Source organism: Suncus etruscus, chromosome 20, assembly GCF_024139225.1.
Source record: "Suncus etruscus isolate mSunEtr1 chromosome 20, mSunEtr1.pri.cur, whole genome shotgun sequence".
Taxonomy (NCBI): domain Eukaryota; kingdom Metazoa; phylum Chordata; class Mammalia; order Eulipotyphla; family Soricidae; genus Suncus; species Suncus etruscus.
In genome coordinates this window covers 5,253,876-5,265,620 of record NC_064867.1, presented here as the reverse complement: position 1 = coordinate 5,265,620, position 11,745 = coordinate 5,253,876, and the positions used below count along the sequence as shown (strand labels likewise).

The window sequence follows — 11,745 nt, the reverse complement described above, 5'->3', positions numbered from 1 at the left end:
ACCAAAAGGGTAATCAGAGACTACTTTGAGAAACTTTATGCTACTAAACATGAGAACCTAGAAGAAATGGAAAGTTGTTGGACACTTATAACCTTCCACATTTAAGTAAGGAGGATGTAGCATATCTAAACACCCCCATAACTACTGAGGAAATTGAAATTGTAATCAAACATCTGCCCAAAAAGAAAATTTCAGGCCCAGATGGATATCCTAATGATTTTTTTCAAATTTTTTAAGAGGAGCTAGTACCAATCCCAGCCAGCTCTTCCACGAAATTGAAAAAATCAGTAATACTCCCAAACAGCTTTTATGAAGCCAACATCACCTTGATAGCAAAACCAGACAGAGATGCTGCCAAAAAAGAAAATTACAGACCACTATCCCTGATGAATGCTGATGCAAAGATCTTCAACAAAATCCTGGCAAATACGATCCAATGCACCATCAAGAAGATCATACACTACGACCAAGTAGGTTTCATCCCAGGAATGCAAGGATGGTTTAACATCCATTTATCTATCAACATCATACAAAACATCAACAACAAGAAAAATAAAAATCACATGATCATATCAATAGATGCATAGAAAGTATTTGATAAGGTCCAACACCCATTCTTGATCAAAACTCTCAGCAAGATGGGAATGGAAGGAACCTTTCTCAATCTAATTGAAGCCATCTACCACAAACCAATTGAAAAATATTATCCTCAATGAAGAAAACTAAAAGCCTTACCTCTAGATTCTCCTAAAAGACAAGGCTGTACACTCTCTCCACTCCTCTTCAACATAGTACTAGAAGTTCTTGCTATAGCGATCAGGAAAAAAAGATATCAAGGGAATTTAGATAAATATAGAAGAAGTCAAGTTCTCATTGTTTACAGAAAACATGATACTCTACTTAGAAAACCCTAAAGACTCTACCAAAAAGCTTTTAGAAACAATAGATTCATATAGGAAGGTGTCAGGCTACAAAATTAACACACAGAAATCAATGGACTTTTTATACACCAATAATGATAGGGAAGAGAAGGAAGTCAAGAAGGCAATCCCATTCACAACAGTGCCACACAAACTCAAATATTTTGGAGTCAACTTGACCAAAGACATGAAGGACCTATACAAAGAAAACTATAAAGCCCTGTTCCAAGAAATAAGAGAGGACACACAGAAATGGAAACAAATACCCTGCTCATGGATTGACAAGATTAACTTCATTAAAATGGCAATACTCCCCAAAGCATTATACAGATTTAATGCAATACCCTTAAAAATACTCATGACATTCTTCAAAGAAGTGGTTCAAACACTTATGAAGTTTATCTGGAACAATAAACATCCTTGAATAACTAAAGCACTCCTAAGGAAAAGGAATATGGGAGGCATTACTTTCCCCAACTTTAAACTGTACTACAAAGCAATATTATCAAAACAGCATGGTATTGGAATAAAGACAGACCCTCAGATCAGTGGAATAGGCTTGAGTTCGCAGACATTGTCCCCCAGACACACAATTACCTAATTTTTGACAAAGGAGCAAGAAATCCTAAGTGGAACATGGAAAACCTCTTCAACAAGTGGTGCTGGCAGAACTGGTTATCCACTTGCAAAAGAGTGAACATAGACCCCCAGTTAAAATAATGTATGAAGGTAAATCCAAATGGACTAAAGACCTTGATATCAGACCTGATACCATAAGTATATAGAACAACATATCGGTATAACACTCCATGACATTGAGACTAAAGGCATCTTCAAGGAAGAAACTGCACTTTCCAAACAAGTGGAAGCAGAGATCAACAGATGGGAATACATTAAGCTCAGAAGCTTCTGCACCTCAAAAGAAATAGTGCCCAGTAAATAAGAGTCACCCACCGAGTGGGAGAAACTATTCACCCAACACCCATCAGATATGGGGCTAATATCCAAAATATACAAGGCACTGGCAGAACTTTACAAGAAAAAAAACATCTAATCCCATCAAAAAATGGGGAGAAGAAATGAACAGATGCTTTGATAAAAATGAAATACAAATAGCCATAAGGCACATGAAAAAATGCTCCTCATCACTAATCATTATGGAGATGCAAATCAAAACACCAATGAGATACCACCTCACACCACAGAGATTGGCGCACATCACAAAGATTGAGAACAATCAGTGCTGGCAGTGATGTGGAGAGAAAGGAACTCTTATCCACTGCTGGTGGGAATGCCATCTAGTCCAACCTCTATGGAAAGCGATATGTAGATTCCTCAAAAATCTGGAAATTGAGTTCCCATTCGACCCAGCTATTCCACTCCTCGGGATATACCCTAAGAAAACAAGAACACAATACAAAAAACCCTTCCTCACACCTATATTTATTGCAGCACTATTCACAATAGCCAGGCTCTGGAAACAACCAAGATGCCCTTCAACAGACGAATGGCTAAAGAAACTTTGGTACATATATACAATGGAATATTTTGCAGCCATCAGGAGAGATGAAGTCATGAAATTTTCCTATACATGGATGTACATGGAATCTACCATGCTGAGTGAAATAAGTCAGAGGGAGAGAGAGATGCAAAATAGTCTCACTCATCTATGGGTTTTAAAAATAAAAGTCATTTTTTCAGCAATCCTCAGAGACAATGAGAGGAGGGCTGGAACTTCCAGCTCACTTCTTGAAGTTCACCACAAAGAGTGGTGAGTGCAGTTATAGAAATAACTACATAGAGAACTCCCATAATCATGTGAATGAATGAGGGAACTGGAAAGCCTGTCTGGAGTACAGGTGGGGGTGTGGTGGGATGGAGGGAGATTTGGGACATTAGTGGTGGGACTGTTGCACTGGTGAAGGGGGTGTTCTTTACATGACTGAAACCTAATCACAATCATATATGTAATCAAGATATTTAAGTAAAGAAAAAAGTTAAAAAGAAAAAGAAAGGAATTTGGGTCATGGAGGTCAAAATCCTAATCATAGCAAGCCAAGAATAAGCAAACCTTGGAAGTCTAGAAAAAGAGGAACTATGGGAGCAAAAATCCTTTCATGCTGTGCTTTATCTGATTTGTAGATACTTTACAAACACAAATGGAAAGTGCTAGAAGGCACTTATTCTGAGATCAGATCCATGTCAACCAGAAGGTTTTAGGTTCCTGGGCTTATCCTATCAGCGGCAAACACCAAAACTATGATGACCTGGTAAAGAGGAATTTATAATAAAATAAAAAAAGAAAGAAAGAAAATTACAGATCAATCTCATTAATAAACATGACCGCAAAAATTCTTAACAAAATATTAGCAAACATAATCTAACAACGCATCTACAAGATTATATATTATGATCAAGTTGCTTTAATTTTAGGAATGCAAGTATGTTTCAATATGCAAAGAACAAACAATATCATACACGACATCAGTAAATGGAAGGATAAAATCACATGATCATATGAATCAATGCAAAGAAAGCATTTGACAATATACAACACCCTTTCATGAAAAAAATAACTCTCATGAAAATAGGTGTAGAAGGAATCTTTCTCAGGATATTACCAGCTATCTATAAGAAGCCCACAACAAGAACTGGAGTGGTGGAGCAGTTATAGGGCTTTTCCCTTGCAAGCAGCTGACCTAAGACAGACTTTGGTTCGATCCCCCAGCATCCCATATGGTCCTCCAAGCCAGGAGTGATTTCATCCTAGTGAGAATGTGCAAGGTAAATGCCCTACCACTGTGCCACCACTCTGACTGAATGAGAAACAATTTTTACACTCATCATATCAGATAAAGATATTATAGCTAGGGTATTCAAACTAAACAAAAATATAAATTCATAAAACCTAAACATCCTATCAAAAATGGGGTGAGAAAATGAATATGAAGACCTCCAGATGGTCAATAGACCCATGAAGAAATGTTCAACATCACATATTAGAGAAATCCAAATCAAGACAACAATGAGATATCATCTTACATCAGTGTGGATGGCACATATCAAAAATACTAGGAACTATCTTTGTTTGCTGGGATTTGGTGAGAAAGGAACTCTCCTCCACTGCTGGTTGTAATGCTGCCTAACCCAACCCTTAAGAAAAACATTACGAAGGGTTCTCACTAAACTCAAATTGAGATGCCATATGACCCAGAAATCAGCCATTAAGGTATCTTTCCCTAGGACATAAAAACATTCATCCAAAAGGATGTAGCACACTGTTATTCATAGCAGTATTTAGTACAAAAGAAAAGACTTGGCATTGATCTAGATGTTCAACAATAGGTGAGTGGATCATTAAGATGTGTTTTATATATAATGGGATACTAAATAGCTGTAAGGAATAATGCAGTCATGCAATTTGCAGCAACTTGGATGGAACTAGAAGATATTGTGTTAAATGAAGTCATCCAGAAGAAGAAAGATAAATACAGAATAAAATCACTTATATTTGATATTTAGAATAACTGCACAAGGAAACTGCACAAGGTCTAAAGGGTAGTTGTCTTGAATACCATTGGCCCCATAGTATACTGAGAAGAGAACAAACTGAATGGAAGAGGAGAAAAACAAAAGCTTATATTCTCTTCTGTATTTAAAAGAGACATTCAGCAAGAATACTTGAACAGGTGTTGAATCAACTTCTCTTTCTAAATGTTTATAACAATGTTCTAATATTTTTATCCACAGAAATAATTGCAGAATGTGTTTGGAAGCCACGAACTCCTACTACAGTGCTCACTATAAAATTTAGTGTCTTAATTTTAATCTGTCTATAATAACTCTTTAAGCTTTTTGTTCTTGGAGATACAGTTTGATCACCCTACTCTCACATTGTAGTGTTATATGACATTAGACTCAAAATTCAGTGCTCATTAAGATAATGTATTGCCTCATATACTAATCTATTCATTTTCTATTTGAGTATGCCTACTAATATAATCTAATATGTATGTCCACAGATAACATTAGAATATAACATTGGCATGCTCTATGTAGACTCTAGCTACTTTGTTCATTCATTGAATTTGTTATTGCAATCTATTTACAACTCGAACTAGTTTACTAGTATATCATAATGCCCATGTTTTCAGTTCACTTTCAAGAAAGAAACCTGGCTGCTAGTCCTGTTAGATGATACATTATGGTGTAGACTTATTTGACAGTATATATTATTATATTTATTAATATTCTAGGATTAAAATTTTTGATTTTTTAAGAATGCTTTATGCACATTCTATCTCAGGCAGCCTTTATTTAATAAAGTTTACCTTCCCCTAGAAATGGAAAACCTTTTCTCTTGACTTGCTGGTTTTATATTTTGTAAGGGTTCCACCAGGGTCAGTGTTTTCAACTGCAACCTATTGATTGTTCTTCATTGTATATGCGTGTGTATTAGTGTGTCTGTTAGCTACCTCTATGCTTGTCTAACTTTAGTCTGTACTGTACAGATTGTCTATGTTGTATATAGTTTTTCCACCATTATATATAACTATTCCTCCCCCCTGCTTATCACCTTACAAATCTTTTTCTATCCTTTCACTCTCTCACCCTAATCTGTTATTTCTCTCTTTATTTATTCCCTATTTATTCCCTTTTATGAAAGCTTTGTAAATCACAATGGTTTCAATAAAATAATATTAAAATAATAAAAATAGAATAAAGCTGTTTGATTAACTTAATTTCTTTTTAAGAAAAAATATACTTCATTGAAGAAAATAAATCATAGTAATGAACAATGCCCTTTCTCTAAAACCTAGAAGAGTTTAAATTCAAAAATAAATATTTTACAAAGAAAATTGACAGTAAATATGAAGTAATGAGTTCAGTTCTTATTTATGAGAAGATATCTTGGGTTCTGTTCATAGTGCTTGGAGTATAGTTTGAAGGTGTAATTAGTATTTTTATTCAAATGAAACATGAGAGATAGATGCAATATGATTTTAAATATTTTAGATAAGGGTGACAAAGCAAATATTAATGAACATTTAAGTGAATATTTTGAGAACGTTACGTTTGAGGAAGAAAGTCAATACTTCCATATTAGGTAGTAAAGCTAAAACATTATATTAGATATACCCAGCTGTAGAAATTGCCTTAAAAACACAGAATGCTCTGGGGCTAAAACCAAAAATCAGGATTAGAAGTGGGGATAAATATTAGAGAGCTGTTATAATACGAATCAGTACCATTCAAATGCAGTTCTTGCCCAGTGTCTGTGTGTGAACTTTTAGTGGAAAACAGTCTGAGAAATGCAAAATTGAAAGTCCTTTACCAAGCTATCAAGATCATATGGTATTACTGTGCAGAGTTGTTTTCAAATCCATTAGTTTATAATAGATAAGAGAGGGGGGAAAAGGCATTTCATCAAAGATATCTAAAGAAGCGGTTATATGATATGCTTAAGCTTTACAGGGGTTTTGTATGACATGGGGATTAAGTGCAGGTAGAAAAGAGAACTAAACCTTTAGAGACTCCAACTTCTAGAAATCGGATTTCAGAGGACAGTGTCGCTAGAAATTGAAAAGAAATAACTTTTGAAGTAGGATAATAAAGAGAAATCAAAGAAAATATTGTAGAGAGAACATGGTCGTCTATGTAAAATGGACACAGGGACTGGTTTAAATATAAAATATGACCTCATCATACTCAAATATATGTTATATTATAGTTGTAACTGTATCTACTTCTACACATTCATTATCATCTATGTCCATAACCAGGCACACATATACATTTACACAGTTATGTTCAATTATTATATGTTAGTCTCCGCATCTGTAGCAAATTATAATTTATATCTAATCCAATAATATTTTTTACTTTTATTAACATGAGTAGTCTAAACTTCATTTAAATCATTGCAATAATCTCTTCATTTTCTTTATTTTTTACATTGCTTCTTTCATTTTTCTCATCATATAGCTTTTGTTTTGGGGGATTTTTTTGGTTTGTTTTTGTTTTTCAGTTTCCCCAGCAGTGCTTAGGGATTACCTGGCTGTATGCTCAGAAATTGCCCCTGGCAGACTTGGGGAACCATATGGGATGCCGGGATTTGATCCACCATCCTTCTGCATTCAAGGCAAACACCCTACCTCCATGCTATCTTTCCGACCCCTTACCATATAACTTTTTTAATAAAACACACATAATAATTTTCTAGCTTTTCTAAAACTACATCTACTCATCTTAAATTGTTTTTCTTTATCATACTATTACTAAATATATATTTCAAAACTGTCAAATTCTTCTCTTTCCAGTTAAAAAATGTTCTCCTAGAATATGAAGTAAGATACTGAATCACATGTCTAGAATTTACATGAAGCAGCCAGATACTGCAGTCATTGTAAACAGCTTCATCCATAGCATAGAGAATCGCACAATTATGACCAAAAGCAGCAAGGAAATGAGCTCTGCAGAATCCAAGGAAGTCTTGCATTTATAGACTTGGCTCAATTTATGCCTTTTTTAAAATATCAAAACTTGGCTAGAATGCCCTAAAATTCCCCCATAGTGTCCTAATCAATTTTCCCACAGATTTCTCTCCAGATTTTTCTCTAAGGAAGTGTCAGCTGGCTCATATTTCACTCTTTTTTATGTTATTATTTATTTTATTAAGGTACTTCTATTTATGCTGCCATTTTCCATTTGTATTTATGTACTAGTTTATACTTGTGCTTATGATAATTCAAATAGTTTATGTCTCTCTAGGCAATAATTGACTATTCATAATATTTGGCAGATCTATATGTACTCTAAATTTATTAGCAATGAGGTTCATATTTCACCACATCTCTTTAACAGAACAGTTTTTCCCAGTATTTTAGATATGTGTCACTCTCATACAAAATAATATATTGTTATCTTTTTTTTAATAAAACGCTTCATGAATTAGTGTGTCATCCTTGGGCAGGGGCCATGCTAATCTTCTCTGTATATTTCCAATTTTAGTATATGTGCTGCCGAAGTGAGCACGATATACTGTTTTCTTGACTTGTATTTCTATAAAAATATGTAATGGTAAACATTTTGTAGTGTCACTGTTAGTCACCATTGTTTATAAACCAAGAATTGTTCATTTACTTCTCCCATTGTTTTTCATTTTCTTGATTTTTGCGAGTGACTTATATCAATCTTTTATCTAATGTGTTGACCAAAAATATTTTCTTCCATCAGTTAGCTGTCTTTTAGTTTAAACTGTTTCTCTTTTGCCATAGAGAAACTTTGGTTTTATGTACTCTAATTTGTCTAGTTTTGCTTCTATAGTCTTTGCTAATAGCATCATATCATTGAACACTCATTTGAGGTCTAGATCTTGGGGCACTTTGCCTACATCTTTCTCAATATACTTTATAGATTCAAATCTGATCTTTCAGGTTTATATTAGATATTTGCTCTATTCTGATTGACCTTTCTGTAAGGTATGACTTTTGTATATTGGTACAACTTTAATTAATTATAATTTATTGTCCAATTATCCCAACACCATTTGTTGAAGGGGCTGTCTTTATTCTATTGAATGCTCTCATTTTCTTTGGCAAAAATAAGCTGACCATATTTCTCGAGGTCTGGTCTTGAGTTTCCAATTTGAATCCATTTTCTTTATACCAGTATCACACTTTTTTGATTAGTACTGCTTTGTGATATAGTTTCAAGGTAAGTAATAAATTGCTTTCAGTTTCTTATTTTGCAGTGTGATTTTGTCTATCTGGAGTTTTTATGATTCACAAAAAACACTCATAAGGTAGTTGTGAAATCTTTATTTTAAAATACACTTTATTTCACTAGCTTACCTATATTTTTACACTTAAAATTTAAATATTTAAATTTAGTATTTTATTTAATGGAGAAGTAAAAATCTTTAGCATAACTAATACATAGATTTTTTTTATATTTTCTTCTTCTTTTCCATTGATGATCTTAGAAAATCCTGACAATGTTTTCTGCAGTTATTTTTCTTTAATGAAAACATCTACTCTGAGATCAAACCAGCAATAGAGAAGCTTCTTGCTTTGTCATGATGAACAGCAGAGGAGAAGGAACAAGACATAAATAAGTTCTACAATTAAAGATAAAAGGACAGAGCACCCCATTCCTACCCCTAGCTGCCTACCTTAACAAAAACATTTTTTAACTTTGCTTAAATCAGGCACTTCTGCTTTCAGTGCTATTGTCTATGTAGTGTGTATATTTAGCTGTACTACTCCTTTATGCCATCAATGTACATAAATCCCCCTTTTTCCTGACCCAGTTGTTTCCTTTATATTCTTGCCCCTCAGTTTCTTTCATTTCCTGTCCTTCTACTAAGAGTGTCATATATATTATCCATATATAAAATATATATATTCCCACATTTACTACATTCCCTCATATAATTATTCCATTACCACATATACATGACTCCATTTTGTTTTCCTTTTTCTGACTTATTTACCTTAATGTAATATCTTTATATAATATATATCTTTACAGCTGCATAAAATTTTCACTGTATGTATATACCACATCTTCATAATATACTATTTATACTATCTATTGTTTGAGCAGCTAAGTTTCCATATAACCTAGCAAATCCACTTCTGGGCATTCATTTCCAGAACATACAACTACCCCTTCAAAAGAACATATGCACACCATTATTTATTGCAGCAGTTAGTACAATGGTTAAGATAGGGAATCATTATAATATTTGAAACGGACACAGGTCTGGTAAAGCCCACTAAACAGACAGACAGAGTAGACAGAATGCAGAAACTTATATCTGCATCCACAAGGATGAGATTTGGGAGTCATGCCACAAGTGCCTAACAGTCCCCAACTCTAGAATGCTCCCAATAGTTTCTGAATCCTTGACTCCCTTAAGACACTCTACATGCTGCTGATACAACAATATCAGATATAAGCTTCAATGTCTAGGGAAAAAGCAGAGGCTTGAAAGAAAATAAAATAAATGAAGCAAAATTGAATTAAATGCAACACTACCTGCTACAAAAGTAAAAGTAATTCTATGACTTAAGTCAGTGAAGGAGACTGATTTTAAAAATTTAAAGACAGCACTGTAAACATCAAGCAAGGCATAGCTAAATTACAACACAGCCATTATGAGATCTCAATGGAACATATGAGAAATTAAAGAAGAACTCAAAGACATGGGAGCTATATTTTTAGGAATAGAGCTCAAAATTGTTATGGTAATGAATTGAAAGAAATAAAAGTAAGCTTATAAATTTAAGTTAAGGTAAAGGGAATTTAGAAAAATAGAGATATTAATAAAAAAACAGAAAAACAAAATCAGGAGAGTGATATTGGAATTAAAACAAATGACACAATTGAATAAATAAAATTGAGAGCCAAGTAATAAAATCACACATGTGGACAACTACTATTTGGGCAAATCAAGCAAAAAATCTTACTAAGAATTAAGTAAAGTATTCAGTAAATATCGAAAATAATTCCACGGTCATTTTTTTCTTCATTCTGTACAGTATTGAAACTAGTTTAGTACCTAATACCATGCACAACAATTCAAACTAAAATAAAACATTTAATATAAGTCCTGAAAATATAAAGCCCATCAAAGGAGAGAAGAAGAAATAGAGCTGAAGTGGCACTATCTTGCCTCTTAAGCCCTACTGACATACCCACAGTAGCACCCAAGGCCCAAAAAACCATGAGAATGGCCTCAGCAGAAATTTAAAACAATACATAGATTTTTTTATAGATTAGACTCCTTAATATAAGCCCGAGTAGTGTCTTAGGAACTTAGGCAATGGAAACAAAAATAAAGAATGAAATTGTATAAAACCAAATCACATCTGCACAAGACAAGAAATGTATTTAAATAAAGATAGGTCAAAAGAGTTTAATGCATTCAATGCATCTGTTAGGGCCCGAGTTTTATTCCTGGCATGACACCTTTCCCTTTAGTATACTTCAAGTAGATCTGGAAGTCCCAGGGACAGCATGATCAAGCAACATTACATTACTTATTGTTGCTGAACACGAACTGGAAGTTGCATATCATAGAGTATTACTGGAAGAAGCACTGTGGCCAATTCCATCTCATTACTCACTCATACACATATGCACGCATGCACACACACACACACACACACACAAAGAAAAGATATCTACTAAAGTGGAGACTATATTCATATATAATAATTCAATAAGTGACACACAAACTAGACAGAGGTTTCACAAAACTCAGTGATAGAAAAAATATAAAAATATTAAAATGATCAGATTATTAGAATACTTGATTTACGTAGTTTATTAGAGCACTGAGATTTACAAAGTTATTTATAATTAAGTTCTAGAATACAGTGGTTCAGCACCAATACCACCGCCATTGCCAATCTCCCTTTACCAATGTTCTGAGACCATTCCATACCACCACCTCCTGTCACAGCTTGCCATCATAATAGGCACTTTTTTAAACTTTGTGTGTAAAGTTTGCGTCTCATGATTTCATTGTTGTTGACTTCGTTGCTTAAAGAAGTCTGATGCACCTGAAGCCCCTTAGCCCCCCATGTCCATTATTTCAATCTGTCTTTCTTCTCCTCCGCTCAATATTTTCTTTCTTACTAGACAGTGAGTCCAAAAACATTCTGAACAACACTCATTTAAAACATTGCATTCTTTCATGCAGTGATTCTAAATATCAGATATAAGTGACATCATCTTGCATTTATTCTTCCTCTTCTGGTTTACCTCATTTAACACAATATCTTCTTGCCCCAGCCATGTTGCAGTGAATTAAATG

General features: G+C 33.9%; 1 non-coding gene across 1 annotated transcript; it reads right to left on the bottom strand.

The window, feature by feature from the left end:
* Positions 1-7,848: 7,848 nt before the first annotated feature.
* LOC125998347 (U6 spliceosomal RNA) lies at positions 7,849-7,955 on the bottom strand. Its single transcript, XR_007491937.1, has one exon. It is a non-coding gene; the product is annotated as a U6 spliceosomal RNA (small nuclear RNA).
* Positions 7,956-11,745: the final 3,790 nt, after the last annotated feature.